Source organism: Pagrus pagrus (genome assembly GCF_965226575.1).
Source record: "Pagrus pagrus genome assembly, chromosome: 16".
Taxonomy (NCBI): Eukaryota; Metazoa; Chordata; class Actinopteri; order Spariformes; family Sparidae; genus Pagrus; species Pagrus pagrus.
Genome location: NC_140200.1, coordinates 6434116 through 6451978, shown reverse-complemented (window position 1 = coordinate 6451978; position 17863 = coordinate 6434116). Strand labels below are relative to the sequence as shown.

Genomic DNA, 17863 nt, shown 5'->3' with positions numbered 1-17863 from the left:
CAAGACCTTTACTTGCACAAGAACATTTATAAAACACTGAAGGGAAGGAAAAAAACAACATATTCGGGCTCCTTTAATGTGTCCTGCTTAAACCAACGTCTGAATACAAGCAGAGTTCCCAGTGTGAGTTGAATTTGCTGTAACAGGGCAGTGATGCTGGCCAAGAGGAGAAACAGCGGGGTAGATGAAGTGATGGCAGAGGGGAATTTTGTTGAAAGCATGTATAAGACGGATCAGAAAGAGGTGATGAAACATGGAAGTTTGAAAACTTCAGTCATCCACGTCACGATGAAACGTTCATATGTCTTTTATCATGTACCACAGTTATATAAACACGGCCCTGCCAATAAATGTCTCTTTGGATCTCGCTGAGCATATTCTAAGGAGTGCCCCCCAAATTGTTTGGTACTCTTTGTTGAGCAACTGGCAGACAACATTTGGCACTCCAGACCCACAATAGCACAATCTGTCCTATCCCAGTAAACCACAGAGAGGTCACAGCGAGGGCACAGACGGCCAAATAAGACACGGGCTGCTTTCTCACACATCATCTTTGCAAATACACCCACCGTTTTCCGTTATGCCGTGATTTAGAGCTATTGTGTGGGAATGAGCTTTTACTGGTCACAATAATGTCATTATATGATTTGCAGCTCGAGAAGCGAGCGCGCCGCAGTCGTTTGCGCTCCCACTCCTGCGATGTGGAACTGTTGTGCTTGGATTCACAGGGGAGCTGTTTACTGTGGCACCACTCATTCTAGCCATTGTTTCTGCGCTCTTAATGACAGACTCGGCCACAATGGAAATCAAAATGGAGACTCTGTGCTAACGTGATATGCATGCAAACTGAAAGTTCATGAGGCCAGAGGTGAGGAATCAAAACAGTGAAGAAAGCTGAGAGAGTCAGACTCAAGTAGATTCAGAGGGATTTTTTCCTCCTTATTACATGTAACATGTAGCGTTCACTTTTGATTTAACCTTAGCCTTAGTCCTGTTACAAATGTCTTTGCTAGTTTTATCATATTTAGTGAACCTCATCCTGTTTTTTTTGACTTCAATAAAAGTCTTAAAGTCAAGGAAATCCATAACTAACTTTGTCTAGCATTAATAGATTAAAACTATTCTAAGTCTTTCATTTTTTTCAGTCCAAGGCTCAAACATTGTGCCTCGGGGGGCCTTATCTAAACGGTTTTCTCTCCTGTATGTCTTATGACATAAGGCAGTGGTCCCTAAACTTCTTCTGCAGGGTCCCCCTCGTAGATAACAATATTTGTGGCTTAGCTACAGAAAATACTATGAACGAGGCTGGGAAATGTGACTGCTCTTCACCGACTCATACTGGATAACTTGTCAGCAAAACATTGTCAGCAGCCGTTTTTTCCTCTTTTCCATTTTTTGTATTACCAATGACCGTTTCTGTCTTTCCATCACTGAACAAACTCAAATACTCTAATTCTATAACACATACTCCGAGTTCACATTTGCCAGTGATTCCACAAGCAATGATAAACGTGTGTGTCTGCGTCATCGTTTCCAAAAATCTGCCCAGTTTCTGCCCGTTCAGACGTAAACACTGAAAATCATCGTCTTCATGGAAAAACACAGTTTATAATATTTCCTCTGCTTGGTTTGCTCGGACAGGTTTTGGTCAAGTTTCAACGTTTCAACCTAGTCTAATCTTGTTTGGTAAGTGTTTAATGACGTTGGTGCTCTCTCACCTTCGTCACCATCATAGTTGTGGTTAAAAAGTAACACTAATAAATTACTGTATTGATATTATGAAACTACCTTCACCTCCTTTAAAGCTTTCCAACGCTTTATTTCATTAATAACACATGTCTACTTTCCTCCTTTGAGTGATGAGTATAATTAACCCGAGCACTGATGTCTGGATTGTGCATGTAATCTGTTCTGTTCGGTCTCTGGGATATTTACGCGGCCCTATAAGTGAATCAGTCAGCACATCTGCAAATTAATGAGGCATGCTGGGTACGATTTCATGGTTTCCTCGCGGGCGCTAGACAATCGGGAGTGATTTCGAATGAAAATTTGTCATAGATGATGGCTGAAAGAAGCGTAACTGACACATCTATATACTGCTGCAAAGTGTGAGGCGGGTTGTCAAACTTGGAACATGTGTCTTTGTGTCGTTCCATTATTATGTTTAACAGTTCAGCCGCTGCGGTGCCAATTAATATTTCACTGCGGTTTACATGCTGTCATTTCACGCTCAGAGTAATAACTACATTTCAATCATAGCCTTATTTGCCTGTCATACCAAGGCCAAGTAATGCAGTCTGAGGTGTGACTTTCTGTGGGGAGTTCCTGCATTTTCAGGCTATTAAAAACACTGCTCTGACAGGCAGGTTTTCCCTGTAGGGCCTGTCAGTTACCCAGCCTAATCATGTTCCCCCAGCTGCTGATGGGGCGCCAAAGCTTACAGACAACAAGTGGTGATTTTGTATGACAGGTTCGAGTGACCCTCTGTCCTGTGTTTCCTGGTAAATCAGCGTCTTTTTTTTTTTTGTCTTAGAGACAGACAGAGCGGGAGCGAGGCAGAGCGGGGAGGAGGTGCGAGCTAGATCCAAGCTTGTGCCAGGGCCTGAGCAAATAAACAAGAGGAGTGATTATTTCAGCACACACGACTCGGCTAATTCAGAATGAATTAAGGGCGACCCGGCTCACAGCGCCGATAAGCCGGACCCCCGTCGCTCTCGGCCCCTCACCTCTGTTTTCTTAGCTAATGCCCTCCCCGCTCCATCCCCGGGCCGATTTAATCAGTTTAAGACCTGCGTAGTATCTACTCACCATTCAGGAATGAAAATGTCAAAGCAAACGATCCGAACGAGCCAATTCACACATCCTATATGATGTTTCCTGAAGCTTTTTCTGGTGCTGCAGCAGAGGCAGACGGCACGCCGACTTGCGTTGGGAGTTCCTCCTCAACTAAAGACCACTTAAGAGATTTTTGTGGATTTACAGCCGGTTCCTACGCTTGACACAAAACTTTTACTCAATGCCAAAGCGACCTTATCCTTTCTACACACTCCTGGCGAGCAGGATGGTGATTTACTTTCTGAGATGATACATTACAGCCATGCCTTTCTTGCACAATGTAAATAAATGATTCACGTAATGACTGCAGCAAACTACTACTCCTCAAAATAATCCAATTAATCGTCCTCCTTCTCGGGCGAGCTCCCCTTATTTTGAGACTCATTGCAAGTGGATGGCTTGCAGATGTTTCCTCACTGAGACTCATCAGTGAACTTCACCCAGCACCAGGGCTTGGATTACACTCTTTTTGGTTTTTCTCATGGTGAGATGGAGCTGAAGGTAGATAAAAGAAGGAGTGTTATTCTATGATTAGAGCCGGAGCAGCTCCTTAATGACCCCCCCCCTCCCATCACTCCCTCCTCCTTCCAGATCAGTCATCGGCCGTCTGGTCTCTCTGGCCAGCATCACGTAGACCGCAGACCTCTGGTCCCCATTAGTACCCCCCCCTTTTCGTACAGTATCTCTGAGTCCGATGCTTAAAAGACCCAGGCGGGTTCCGTTCCACATTAGTTTTGGCCTGGTATCTGGCCTCAGCAGCGTGTTTGTGGCGCTGCCCTGCAGCACTCCATGATGATTGAGCGCCGCTGAGTTTCCCCTGCTTTGATGCCCAAAAAGTCCCCTGATAGAGAGCGGACAGGCTGTGACATTTATTGCTGACCATGTGAGCTGTTTCTCAGTCTCAGATGGAGGCCGACACAATTACAGGTTGATGGAAGAGTTAGCATCAGTGTGTATTCCTGTGCGGGGTGAATCTGTGTGTGTTCTCGTGTGTCTTGCTCTTAGAGCCCAAAGGTATTGAGTCAGAGGAAACAGAGCCCGGGGGAAATGAGACTGTTAGTCAGGTCCTGTTCCTGTTGTCGATGTTGTCACCATGAAGCAAATAGGAAGACATGACTTCATCACTATTACACAGGAACTTTGTCCACAGTGTGAAATCTGGATCTCGATCAATATCAAAGCCTAGCCCTGTGATTCATTGATTTCCTTGTTACTTTCCAGTTCCTACTCACAATCTTGACATTGATCAGCTCTAAATACAGTCACCTACGGGACATGTCATGACAACACACCAACAAACAAACATCTTTATTTTATGATGCACATTTTGACTTTATACAACATTTTTTCACATTAAAATGTCTAAATGACTCGACCTTTGTTTTATAATTTGTTGAATTGTGTACTCACATTTTCCCAAATGTTTTTAACAATGTTCAATGTTCATTTTATTATTTAGCCACATTCTGATGCGTCAGAAAGTGAAGGGAACATCACTGAATGTAATGTGAACAAAACCTGAAAACATTACCTCGTCCCTGAGCACTGGGTACATTTTGGCAATTGCTCTTATTAAACAATGAAGGCAGCAACTTCCATGGTCTCACACCACTTCACAATGTCTTTAAAGGAGGATTTTAGTTTAAAAATAAACAAAAAAATAACAAATATTATCAACAAAATGTCAAGAAATAACATTATGTGAAAGTTTATTTATTGTGTTTCAGATATATCTGCTGAAATTAGCTTCCCAACTGTGACGTTATAAAGGTTTTTTTAACACCCAGTTTTTTTCTGTGCCTAAATTATCTGACGTTAATCACTAACAAAACATGCAGGCATGATGAAGCATAATGAAAAAATGACAAGAATTACAAGCAGTTTACTGGAACTGCTGTGATCCAAGAATGAAACTGTAAGTGCTCTCGGCAGCACTAGTTTGTGGAAGCTTGGCCGTTTCTTTGAAGATATTGTATTGTCCACATTGTGACTCACGCTTATTTTTAACACAGTTCGTAAATAAAGTTTATAAAAGTGCCCTCTGTTTGTTTGGTGGAGCTTTTCTTTGCCGCCTCGGGGCTGTGGTACGCTCAAGTGTTTTTCTCTGGCTACACCCCTGACGAAAGGCTTTTGGCTGAGACGAGTAGGTGTCTTATCAGCATTCATGTCTGATTACTGGTCAGGTGGAAAGCCTCACTGTGTGTGGCATGGAGCGCTTTTTCCTCTGTCTCTGCACGTCTGTTTCACCTGCATCTCTATCTGAGCCTCTCGGTGAAACTTGGATTTTTTTTTTATATACCTTCCAGGAACTGGCCACCCAGATGATGGAACGTTCAGGAGGAAGTCTCCATTCCAGACATCTTATTGTTGTGGTTTATTTCTTATCTCACATCAAAACCGCACAAACCTGCCTCTTTCTCTTTCACAATCAGTTTTTATCTTCTGACACGCCTCTTACTTATACGTTCACGGATCATACGAGGGAGCACATGGCGTCACCTCGTGGTTTATCTGATATGCAAACGAGGGAGAGACGTTACGAATCTCCTCCGACTACTTTCGCTGACACGCTTCCAATACAACAAGTAAGACCAGCCAGTCTTCGCAAAATGTGCATATTCTAATTGTTCGATTGCATAACAACAGTGTCTGTGATTGTTTTGAGCGCCGCTCCTGTCTCCGTCGAGCAAAATAGCGCGACGACCAATCACGGCGCTCTCTCCGTCTCCTTCCATCCTTGGAAATTCTGCTGAGTGACAGTGGCCATGGCAACAGCCAGGCTCTGTGCGGCTCCCTTGCACCCCCGCTGTGCATCGTTTGATGGCAGTTAAACGTGTCGTGGAGTAATTGGGTTGTGGACCGGATGAGATATGTCCCCTAAGGTGTGACAGAATGTGAGAAATGGAGCAGGTGGTGGAAGCCCAGAGGCTCTCCCATAGCCATCGCAACATTCAGGCCAATAGTTGTTTTCTTAGCAGGTTGTAAACCACGCCGCTCTGTCATCCTGTCTGTGTGACAGCATGGAGTGTGCACAGGTCCGCAAAATAAAATTTGCCAGCAAGCTATGGTGTTAGAAGGGGTTATATGGCAATATTAACTAAACGCTACCAGTTGGTCTGATTTTTCATTAGCACTGCGGGCTGTCAGAGATTTCAACTGTAGCCTGAACATTTTAACAACTTTATAAAAATATCTAACTCCATGAGATCTAAAACCAGCCTGTTAGTTTGCAGGCTGCTAAAATGTTTGAGGATTTTTTTCCCTCCGGTTCAGACATTTGATTTTTATCTGTTGTCGTTTTCATTCTTCAGTTCAGTTTTTATGTGAATAAATGAACAAATGTTCAACACGCTCTCATCCAAGGTTGTCAGATACAGATGCCGTCTTGACACAATCCTCAGAGACTCATACAGACACGCAGGGTGCTCTTTAAAGTCTTTCTGCTTAACATGAAACAGCACTTTGGTTAGGTTTAGGCGCTAAATCTACTTAAGTTTAGGAACACATAATTTATGCTTGGTTTCACACAGAACACAGACCCCGATCACCTGGATGAAAGTCCTGTGGGAGGCTCTCCACTCAACCCTGACTTCATGGGACTTTAACCGATGAGATACAGGTAAGGTAGGTTTCTTTATGTTGCAACTTTGTTTGGGTTCAATTTTCTATTTCTGTCTTGTCACAACACTGTGCTCATGCTCGGGCTTAAAATACCGGCTTTGGTCACCACAAACAAGGCAACAACATGTTTTTTTTTTTAAAAACACCCAGTTTGGTCACCAGATAAACAGCAGGAAATGTCCCCACAGACTCCAGTTGGTCGGACTTCCCGTACAAAATAGCCAGTTTTGGTTGTTGCAAACACAGCTGGAAATGTCCCATGGTATCCTTAAAAAACAGGACAGAGCGGCGTCTGTTTGATAGCCTTGTGGCTTGTAATAATGCCACCACCTTCTCCTCACCTCCTCGATGTGAAAGTCCCCTAATAAGCATACAATGTGAACGCGATACGCCATGTTTGATAGAAATGTCAACCTTTGACATATCTGTGGTTTGCAGAAACATCAGCTATTGTTATATCCTGGCGACTGGCTGAGCAGTTGCTCTGATCGTCTAATATTGCCACAGATGAGCTGTATAGGAGTCACTTTAATGCCTGGGGCGTCCCATTCAGAAGGTAAAGGGTACCTTATAGCACATTATTGTGAAGGAATGGGAACAAATAAGGACTTCTGTGCTGTACAGTCCCTGTTTTGTTAGAAATAACATGAGTGTATTTAACTTGGTCTATTGTTACTGTGCAAACGTGGCCTGTTTGATGTCAACGTCTACATGAACTACATCAGCATCTCCACAGCAATGTGTACATTAGCAGCCAGCGGTATCTCCAAAATGCACATCCCCATCCAACTCAATTGACAGAAGTGATCCAAATGGATCTGCGTTTCCTGTGTCCTGGCAGGTGAAGGGCGCTGTAACTGAGTAGCATAAGCCTATCAGCGTGTGTAGAGACGACATCAGACGGATGCCATGTGAAAGGAACGAGCTGTCACATTACACTTGTACCAACATCCATGAACAGCACCAAGGCCATGCCAAACATGATCGGGTGTCACCGTGGCAGCAGAGGCCGGCCAGGTGGGTGACATCACCCGGTATCACAGTCCGCAGGCGTGTCGCCGGCCGGGCTGCCGTGCGGCACGCTGGAAGGAGGGTGGAAGAATATTGTATGTTACGGAGATCTTCCAAATAATGACGACTTTGGCTTCTTGATATTTTCAGTACACTTGGAGTATTTTGTGACTTCGTACAGAAGACAGAATAGCCTATTTGAAATGAGTTACTTTGATGTGTTAACAGTTAATACAGCTTCATTTCTCCTGTCAGTGCCCTTGGCAAAGATCTGGAGTTGGTCTCTCGGGTAAAATGCCGAGATCCAGTTTCACTATGTCGTACATCGTGTGATATGTGAAAAAAGAAACATTTTTCTTCTTTTTCTTCTTCTTCCCTTTCTTCTTCTTAATATTTGAATAATAAACTCTTGAAAAAAAACACTATATTACCTCCGGCCAGGACCTAATGTTTTCACCCATGTCCGTTTGTCTGATGGTTTGTTGGTTGGCTTGTCGGCAGGATTACACAAAAACTACTTCACGGGTTTCCAGGGAATTTAGAGGGAGGATGGGTCTCGGCACCAGAATAGATCCTGTTAACTGGTGCAGATCTGGATAAAGGGACGGATCCAGGAATGTCTGCTAATTATTGAATAAACACATTAGGTTTACGTACAAGTCTGTGTTTATTTTATTTACTCAGACTCAACATGATAGAAACATATTACATTAAATTGCAATAAAACAATTAAAGCCACTGCTTGGCTGGAGGTCACAAGCTTAATTGAACTGAACTTGTCTTTCAGAGACAATAAAAACAACAACATTTAAAGTGACAGCGTCCTAACACTACAGAATTAACCTTTCCTTTCACATTTACAAAACAAAACTACATAAAACACAGTTCACAGACAGGGTATGCAGCCATGGTTAAGGCATACAAAGGCTTTGCTTAAGCCTTTTGGAGCCGTGAACCAAAATTGATAAACAAAAGACTCCCAGTTCCTGTGCTTGGCACCATAAATCTGGAGTGTCCACAGCATGAAGGAAGTATGTTTAAATCATCAGTGAAGTGCTGCTGGTCAGTCATAGGGAAAAATGCATTTCCATAATACCCTTAAGGATAAACATAACTACCGGACTGAGTGGGATACAATGGTGTGAAATTGTACCCTGGTGCAGGACATCTAGCCGGCATAGCAACAACACAGCGCAGTGTGCCAGTCAGAGGGATTAAGTTGTTTTGAAGCCACAGTTGATTGTACAACAGATAGTGAGGGAGGGAGCCGGCCCATACAGCCAGATAATGGTGTGAGATAGCCTCCCACAAAGCTGCATAGCCAGGAGCCTGGCAATACTGGGAAGTGTGTTTGTGTTTGTGTATGTGTGTGTGTGTGTGTGTGTACTTTACGCAGAAGAGAGTACGTGCGAGTGTACGTGTGCTTACGTACGCGCTTCCATCTGTTTGTATACACATGGTAATCTGAATCAACCGCGAAACTCGAGCAGGCTCGCCCACCACGTGTCTGAATTATTCAAGGTGCTTTGGCTGAAAACTCGATCACCTGGAGGATCCGTTCTACCGCCACCAGCGCCCCCGCTCGCTGCGAGAGAGGGGAGGAGGGACAGAAAAAGGAGACCACTGGAAAGGAAAGAGGATACCACACTTGCTCTCTGTGGTATGTTCACCTAAACAGGCTGAATGAATTATCCAAAGATGGTGTATAATACCGAAGGAGCCGTCCGCAAATCTGCAAAGCTGTCGTTGCCATGTAGAGGAATTACCGCACACGCTGAGAGATTGCTAGGGGATCACATACTGCAGCGTCAAGTCTTAATTTTCTTTATGTTTTCGTAAGCTTAATTTTCCTACAGTTCTGCAAGAAATTGCTGTGTCCTTGGTGGTTTGAATCAAAATAATGACAACTTCCAGTATCCTCCTAATCCCCCACGGCTCCCCAGCAGCTGCCTTGATTTCATCCAACCTAATTTGCAGAGGAAAGCAAATTGTGGGCATTTGACCATCTGGTTCTACGCCTATCCCCCAAAATAGAGCCTTTTCCTGCCCAGTCAGAGGTCCCAATTTTATTAACAGCATTGGGCACAAGACACCCGGGAATTAACCCTCTGCCTAAGTATACCATGGGGGCAAGAGCCCTGGCTCTGGAGGGGAAGTCAAGCCATGAAAATGGTGATTTGTCAGTGTTGTAGCTGTGAAAGGCGTCCTCCCAGGGAGCAGAGTTGCTCTATGAGTCTCCAACTGGCAGGGAATTACTTGGTTCAGTAGAGCAGGGTGCTGAGGCTGTTCAACATCCCTGTGCCATCCAGGCCGGCAGGATCATGAAGCCTCATGAGGGCCAAAAAGGCCCTGAGCTACAGTACGTATTGTGGTTCCTGTCAGACCTGCCAGCTCCCACCAAGGTTTTGATGAAATTCTGTGGTTAACTTTTCCAGTTGAATTTTACGCATGTGTACAATATTATCATAATGTAAGCTATGTCAGGCAATTCGTGGTTTTCTCTCTCATTTTCCTAGCGACAACATCCCAGCAGCACAGAGAACATTTAGTTATAATGAGCCAATATCCTGCGGTATGATGTGCTATTATTTAATGATTTCATTGAAACGTGTACGGCACAATGATGTAGTGTTCATAAGAGACATATCCTGAAAAAGTGTTACATTGTTTGCTGGCAATAAACTGAACCTCATGTGTTTGAATGGGCCCCCCAGCCTCCACATAAAACCCCTGAGGCAGCAACACAAACATCGGTGAGCCTATGATTATGTGGCCAGCTAAATGAATATTCACACTCGGCAGACCGACTGCGAAGCTGAGATAGCAGCTGGGGCCCGGGGCCTGGGGCCCAGACACCCTACAACTGCTCGCTGGAACGGCCGCTATTCATCTGGATGAGGAGACGGCCGCTGCAGCCAAGCTCCCCAACTGTTGCCAGACCAGGACTGGACAGAGAAAAGACAGGGAAGACCAGGCAGGGATGGGCTGGACAAACAAACAAAACAAAAATAAATTATCATGAAATAGAAAAATGAAAGGTGGTTGGATGACTCTACCGGCTTAGCTATTAATCTCTATCATGATGGGATGTTTTAATCAGCAGCAGCAGCAGCAGCCACTGAACGGTTTGATGATGACAGCAGCACATGATATGGCACTCAAATCAATAAAATCAACAAAAATGCTCTCACTGAAACAGACAGAGTAGCTCAGGGTCTCCTTCATTACCTTGTTCAGTATCCCCATTATATACCTTTGTATTATGATGACTTATTTTTTGCCTTAAACCTAAGTAATCTATAAAACTATAAATAATAAATATATCTAATAGAAAACTATTCATTTTTTTCATTTTTAGAGAAATTACAGATGTAATATCAAAGCAGACAATTCTAACTCTAACACTAGTGTACCTATGGACACACACAAAGAGACATGCATCACATCCACATGAATAAAGAGGTCCGGGGTCCTTAAAAAATTGCCTCTTTCAGTTTCTCTGCAGTACTCGACCAAGTGACTCATTTGAATGTCGTTTCCCATTCCTATCCTGGTATTTCCGAGTTCCCAGTCGACAATTTGAACTGGAACTTCCCCTGAGGTTGGACTTACGACGCGGAAAGCCACACACACACACACCTCACCAGCCGCGACCTCAAAATCAAAGATGGCTGCTGCTCGCATAACAGCTTTGATAGTTGTAGAATATGTAGTTTATTAGCACTTAAGTCTTATTTGTGTCACTTATACACAGTAATGTCCATTTTCTATCAGTGGACATGTTGCTCCTGTGTTTGTATGTGCACAATATGACATAATGCATCGTTACCAACTGTATTGCTAGCTGTGGCTAACAATGGCTTACTCGACTAGAACCTGGTTTTCCGACTTGTTGTACTGGACCCTGTCAACTCAGGTCTGAAGTGGATCCCAGCTTCGACTTCCGACTTCTGCACCATTACCAGTAAGGTCAGATGAGAACAGAGATGATCTTAGTTTTGCAGTCAATAATCATTTCATTATATTACTCACTGGTACCACACAAAGGATTTTACAATAACTCAGTACAATAAAACTGTTTGGGTTTTTTTTTTACTGACTGAAACTGATTTGGCGCAGAACAGAAGGGAGTTATCTGCATCACCATTTATTTTTTAACACACCGCTTGCTAGAAACAGAAAACAGAAGTGGGCCCAGGTAGCTTCCTTGTGTGACTTCACGGGAAATATAGTTTTCTGTTTAACAATAAACTAATCTAAAAAAGTACTGATATCTAAATTCATGTGAAGACATCATAAAAATCCCACCATCATAAAACAATTTCTGAGAAGTTCATGGCGCACAGAGAATGTACAAATAGAGCTAAGATTTGGACGTAAAATAATTTTCCTACCTTTTCTAGAATTATTTTAAAATGAAATTACTGGAATAAAGCATAGAAAAACACTAAATTATGTATATCACGTTGATGTTAAAAGGAGCTTATTGTTTCTCCTTACATGTTTTTTTAGTGTTTGTTACCATCACAAATAATATAGTGAAATAATGACTGTTGATTTAGACATAATGAAACACCTGTCATGTCTGCCATAATGTTAATATAAAACGGGATGACCGGAGCAACGATCACTCTGGACTTTAATTGCTACCTGGAAAAACACACAGGTGTGCTTTAACTGCTCACTCAAGCCATAAAACAACTGTTTCTGTTGATCTCTGCTTCTCATAATGGACTTTATTAGATGTTTTATCAGTGTTTTGTACCGATAGCCATCCATTAAATAGTAACTGGCCATATGCCCTCATGGCTAAAATATAGCTTTTTTTTATAGTGCCTTTTCTTGATTGTGTTTTTATAGTGGGTGTTCAGAGAGCCAGCGTATAAAGAGTAAGGTGTGAGGTCGAGCAAAAGTCTCCAAGCTTACAGGCTTACTGTGAATGTATGGTAAGATGATCCAGTAATGGGTTTTGAGACGAATGCATGTTTCAGTCATGTAATATCGATTCTCTCCCGAGCCAGCCACTGCTTTGTCTCACCTCTGTGTGAGTGTTTTTGTCTGTACGCTCCACTGAAGCTGAAGTCTTTTGCGATGTTGCTTTTGCACATTTTGTTTACGACTTAGGATGAAGTGAAGCGTTCCTGGTTTCCCCTCTGCATCTAATGATGCGGTCCTCTGCCCCAGTACCAAACAGAGCAGTAAATATCCCTCCGTTGTTTGATCCCTGAGAAAAGGAAGAGGCTTTGAACACTTTTCCTGGAACTCGCAGCTCACATAGTCGCACAGAAACAGGGTGTTTCTTCCTCACTGACACAGATTTAGTAGTGTAGAGGTGATGACAACAACTCAAAAACAACAGCCGGTTTCACAGGTATCAATTGAATGAAAGGATACTGATCCATCAGATTAAATGTTGGGGGGGAAAAACATGACACAATTTTATTATGGGGATACAAACAAAGGGGGATATTGATATTATCACTGTCTCACACGTGAGATTCAACAGCTGGTGTGCAACTAATCCTCTTAATCTGAAACTAGTGCAATGGTTTCATCTAGAGCCTTCTGTGAAAGCAAGACTTCTCCAAAGAAAGTCAGACTTTACTCTCAATCACTTAATAAATTAATATTATATATATATATTCCCCTTTTTTTGACATAAAAAACCCATATGCCAAATTGATTTTAGTCTGGCATTTGGCAAAGATTAATCTTTTAAAAAATCTTTCTGAAAAAGAAGAAAAACAAACAAACAAAGCACTAAAGCCAAGCTGCAGATGTTTTAATGCAAAAACCTAAATCATAAAGACTAGTTTGACGTTGTCCACTAAAATGATAAACATCTAACACGAGGCCGCTCACTCGTCAGACCACTGCGAAGGGTCAGATATCAGTTAGTGTAACCATGTCGCCAGGTCATTCAGTACAACCTGTAACCATCAGCCTTGAGGATGCTTGTGTAAAATAGTCCTATCCAGTTACAGTGCATACATACATACATACATACGTACATACAGTATAGTAATGCAGCACACACACACGTAGACACACACACACACTTGAAGACACAGAAGGCCTCATCCCAGAGGAGCAGTAGAGGATCAGAGAGCAGAGACAAGAGGATATCCATTAGGAAGTCTGTGTAATTGGGGTGCAGCGGGGGGGCAAAGACTCATGCAGAGCAGCAGTGCAGAAAACACCCGGTTTAAAACTAAATTAGAGCCGTCAGACGTCCACACGTTTAGGATAGCCGCACAAAATATATATGAATCCTCCGTGCTCAGCCTCTCATGATAATACAGCATGTATCTGTCTAAATGGTTCAATCTATCCAGTATGTCCCTCATAAATCTTTGCAGTTCAGCAGGGGTGGATGTTCCCCAGATGTTGCATTATTATTTATGCGCCGGCTCACGGGGGATAAAGAGAGCCGTGCGAGAGTGACGGCAGCAAATTGACTCATCTCGAGCCGTCACGTTATCCAACTCGGCTGTCATCAAAGTCTGCTTTTATACTTGTTGGACTGCTGCTGCTGCTGTGCTGGTACTCAATGCTGACTTATTCGGCATGAGAGGAGGCTGCATCTGTGACGAAACACATACTGTTTTATTTTTTTATTATATTACCTTCTCTGAGCAATTCAAAGAGGTCTACACCAAATACTGAAAGAACGTTTGACTTTTGACTTGTGTTTAAGGCTTTGATAAGTAACACTGATTCGATTTATGCTTAATCACACCTCCATCCTGAAAACTATTATCTGCTATCCATTAGCCGTCCACTTGGGAACGCAGCAGCGGGGGTTCAAGTCTGAGGTATTGTTTTTAAAGCATTATAGTATCAGAATCTGTGTCACGCTCTGCCAAGTCATGACGTGTAATTTCCAGGGGAGCATAGGTTGCACACTCACACTTTTTCTCTTTTTTATTGGTCTTTCTCCATCTCTTCCTATCTCACTTTGTCTCGTTTCCTTCTTTTTTGTGCGTGTGTATCTATTCATCTCACTCTTTGTCCATTAAATCCTGGCGGTCGTTATTCTCTTTCCCCTCTTTTTTTATCGCCCCCCTGTCCTCTCTCTCCATCCATCCATCCTCCCTGCTGTTTGACAGGGCGTGTGTGTTGTTTTTATCCCAGTGACATCGGGTCTCTTCCCAGGGCACGTCCCGGGAATGGCCAGTTCAGCCTGATGGCTCCCCTGGGTCCTGGCCCTTCATGAGCCTCCATGTTCCCTTGCTAAATTACAACCTGTCCCACACACACACACACACGCAAGAACCCGTGGACATACACACAAACATACACTCCTGAACATGTAGTCGGATGCATGTGAGCGGCAACAGACCCCCACACTGTACGTATAGATATGCACACATACACACGTATGAGAAGAGAAGTACCTTTTGCAGGAGGGTGTGGGCTATGTATGTGCACACTCAAGCATGTGCACACTCACACACACACGTATACACACACAGTGCATGTTTATTCAGGTATATCCTTCCTGACTTTGCCAGTAAACCTGTTGTAGTCATGTGATTATATATCAACCTTTGTGGGAAAGAAAGACAGAAAAAAAAAGAAATAAAAAAGAAAACACAAGGAAAAGAAAACAAAAGGAAAAAATAAGAAAAGGAACATAAAGAAATGAGAAAGAAAATACAAGGGAAAGAAAAGAAAAAAGATTAAAAAGGAGCGAAGAGAAATAAAAAAAGAGCATTTTAAAAGAAAAGGCGAGGAAAAGTAAAGAAAAACTAAAGAAAAATATTATTTAAAAGAAATAAAAAGCGAAGACAAGGAAAAGAAAAGAAAAGAAGAAATGAATAAAGTAGAAAAAATAAATTAAAAAAGAAAAGACAAGGAAAAGTAAAGAAAAAGAAAGGACTACAGGGCCACAGGTTTCTTAATGAATGTGTGCCTGCATGGTCTTGTGAGGCTTTTCTGGATAAATATCAGCGTCTGAGAGAATGAAAATGAAATAGTCGGGTCACTGAAATGAAAGAGAAAGCCGCCTCCAATAACTCAAAGTCAGACAGATCGAAAGAGAGAGATTACTCGTCCAGAGTGAGACGGGCAGAGTGAGCGACAGATAGAGAGATTGCCACGGGCTCCGTGATAGCAGCGCTCTAATTAATAGGTTGTAAAAGCAGATGAGCGTGGAGGATGCAGGATGTCAGTGTCATTGTACACACACACACACACATGCACTGAGCAAGCCTGCCCATTAGAGATAAACACAGCCTCTCGGTGGTGAAAGGCGGAGTCATCCTTCTTCTTGATTTCGTGCAGGACGCTCCCATAACAAATTAGAACAACAACTGTGGCGCTTTGACGGAGCAGGAACCGGGGTGAAAGTTGAAACATCTGTAAAACTCACACCTTAAGTGACGCTACTGTGTCAGTTTCTGAATATTACCTAACAGATGTGTTACCTAACCCTCGTATTTGGAGCAACAGTCACCATGACGGATTGGGCTGTCCGCACTGTATACTCTATTAGCCCATTAGCCCGGATTCAAATTCCTGCTAATAAACAAGCACACGAGACACGAGAGCGGACAGGGCAGCAGGCCTGCAGTTCTTCTGTGCTGCTGTCAGGCTATTTTACGTCTCTACTTTGACCCTTGGCAGCTTTACTACTGCTTGATAAATTCACACATGAAGCATATGTCCTGCAACTCGCATATATTACCCGTCCACAACTGTTTTTCACCACAAATGACCCCCTAACTGAGCTCCAACTATCTTCTCCTTAGATCAGTTGATGTCTCCCTTCTCTGTGTCTTGTTTTATTCCTACAGCTTAATCTGAATTTATTACTGTTTACGTGTGTGCGTGTTGTTTTTCCAGCAACATGCTCCTTCACTTTGTCATCTGGTGTGACAGTTTTACTAACAAGCGCCATTACAGCAGGGGAGTGTTGTGCTCATTTCCTGCTACCGTGACATCTTTCAGCTCATTGTCCCTCAGAATGGTTTTCTTCCTGTATATCAAATTGCCCATTTTTGTTTCCATAGCTGACAAAGTGTCTGATTGTGCTCCTCTGACCTGTGGAGCTCCACAAGGGTCAGTCTTTGGCCCTGTCTCGTTCTCCCTTTTTTTTCCCCCTCCAGTGGTTTAGCAGTTGTTTGTCGAGACCGTCTTCCCAAGAAGGAAAACAGCATCACTTGTTTGAGCCCTAAAACCACATATGCTAATAATCAAGTGACAAAGCCCTCTGGTAGGGGGAGTAATTATGATAGGAGTAAAGAAGAAAGTCAGATGACGTTATCGAGCACAGCCCAGTCGTCAGACTGAAATGTTGGCAGTTAATGTTTATGCAAACCAGGCTATTGAGAATTGGGGGGGATGATGGTGGTGGAGTTATACGACAAGGCTTCCAAGCCTTACAAGCGGGTCAAACAGAGGAGACACTGACGTTAGCAACATGAGCTTCATTAGCTTCGATCACACCCAAAACTTTTAAGTTTGTCAGGTTTTTGTCTGTCAAACAAACAGAATTTAAATTCTCCCTAAAGTTTTTTCTGAAAGCTGCATAGTTCATCAATAGTTTCCTGCTCCGAACAAAGAAAAGACCATTAATAAATATTGTGTTACTGTGGGAAGTTATAAGAAATATTCATATATGAACTAAGTTTAGTTTTTGTTGAGTCTTTCCTGACACGCAATCCAAGACTGTGTTTCAACATCTGTAAGCACGACACCAGTGGATATTTTAAGGAGATCTTGAGATGATTTCAAGCCGTGTTTGGGGCGACAAAACCGGCTGTTTTTAACAAGACCTCAGGACACCTCCAGTCGTGTTTGTGGCAACCAAAACTGGGTATTTTAAGCCAAAACTGGATATTTTCAGAACCCTAACGAAGTGGCTTTCAGACTTTAACAGTGGAGATGCTAATTGTTTCCTATTTTCTTCCAACAGTGAACTTCTTCCTGCAGATGTTTTCATCAGCGTCTTCTTCCTCCTCCTCCCTGAAAACCATCAGCCGTACACAACACTTGCACACCTAAATGATGAAACTTGATATAGACCTGCGTGTCAGACACTTACAACCCTTTCTTTCTTCAGCTACACCCCTCATAAATCATAGAGGTGTGTTTGATCTTTACAGTTTACAGAGGTACTCACAACAATAAGCCAGCACATTAGATTGTGTGTGTGTTATGTTTCTATGCAGCCAGGAGAGAGGGGGATCTGAAGGAGTGATGAAGGGGGTCGAAGGAGGAAAATGATACCGCAGTAATCCACCTCTTCTTTCACCTCCCGCCTCTTTTTTCCCTCCCTGCTTTTATGCATCTCCCGCTCATACCACACATGCCGGTGTCCATTTCTTTCCGCTACTTCCTCCACAGTCCCCCCGCTTTCTTTCTTTCTTTCTTTCTTGAACACAGGTTGGTA

General features: G+C 43.0%; 1 long non-coding RNA gene across 1 annotated transcript in view; it reads left to right on the top strand.

The window, feature by feature from the left end:
- LOC311271554 overlaps window positions 1-17638 on the top strand; it is a 66321-nt gene extending 48683 nt beyond the window's left edge. Inside the window, exons 2-3 of the long non-coding RNA XR_014624436.1 lie at window positions 6366-6454; window positions 17387-17638. This is a non-coding gene — a long non-coding RNA (uncharacterized lncRNA). The remainder of the gene's footprint in view (window positions 1-6365; window positions 6455-17386) is intronic.
- The last annotated feature ends 225 nt before the right edge of the window (window positions 17639-17863 follow it).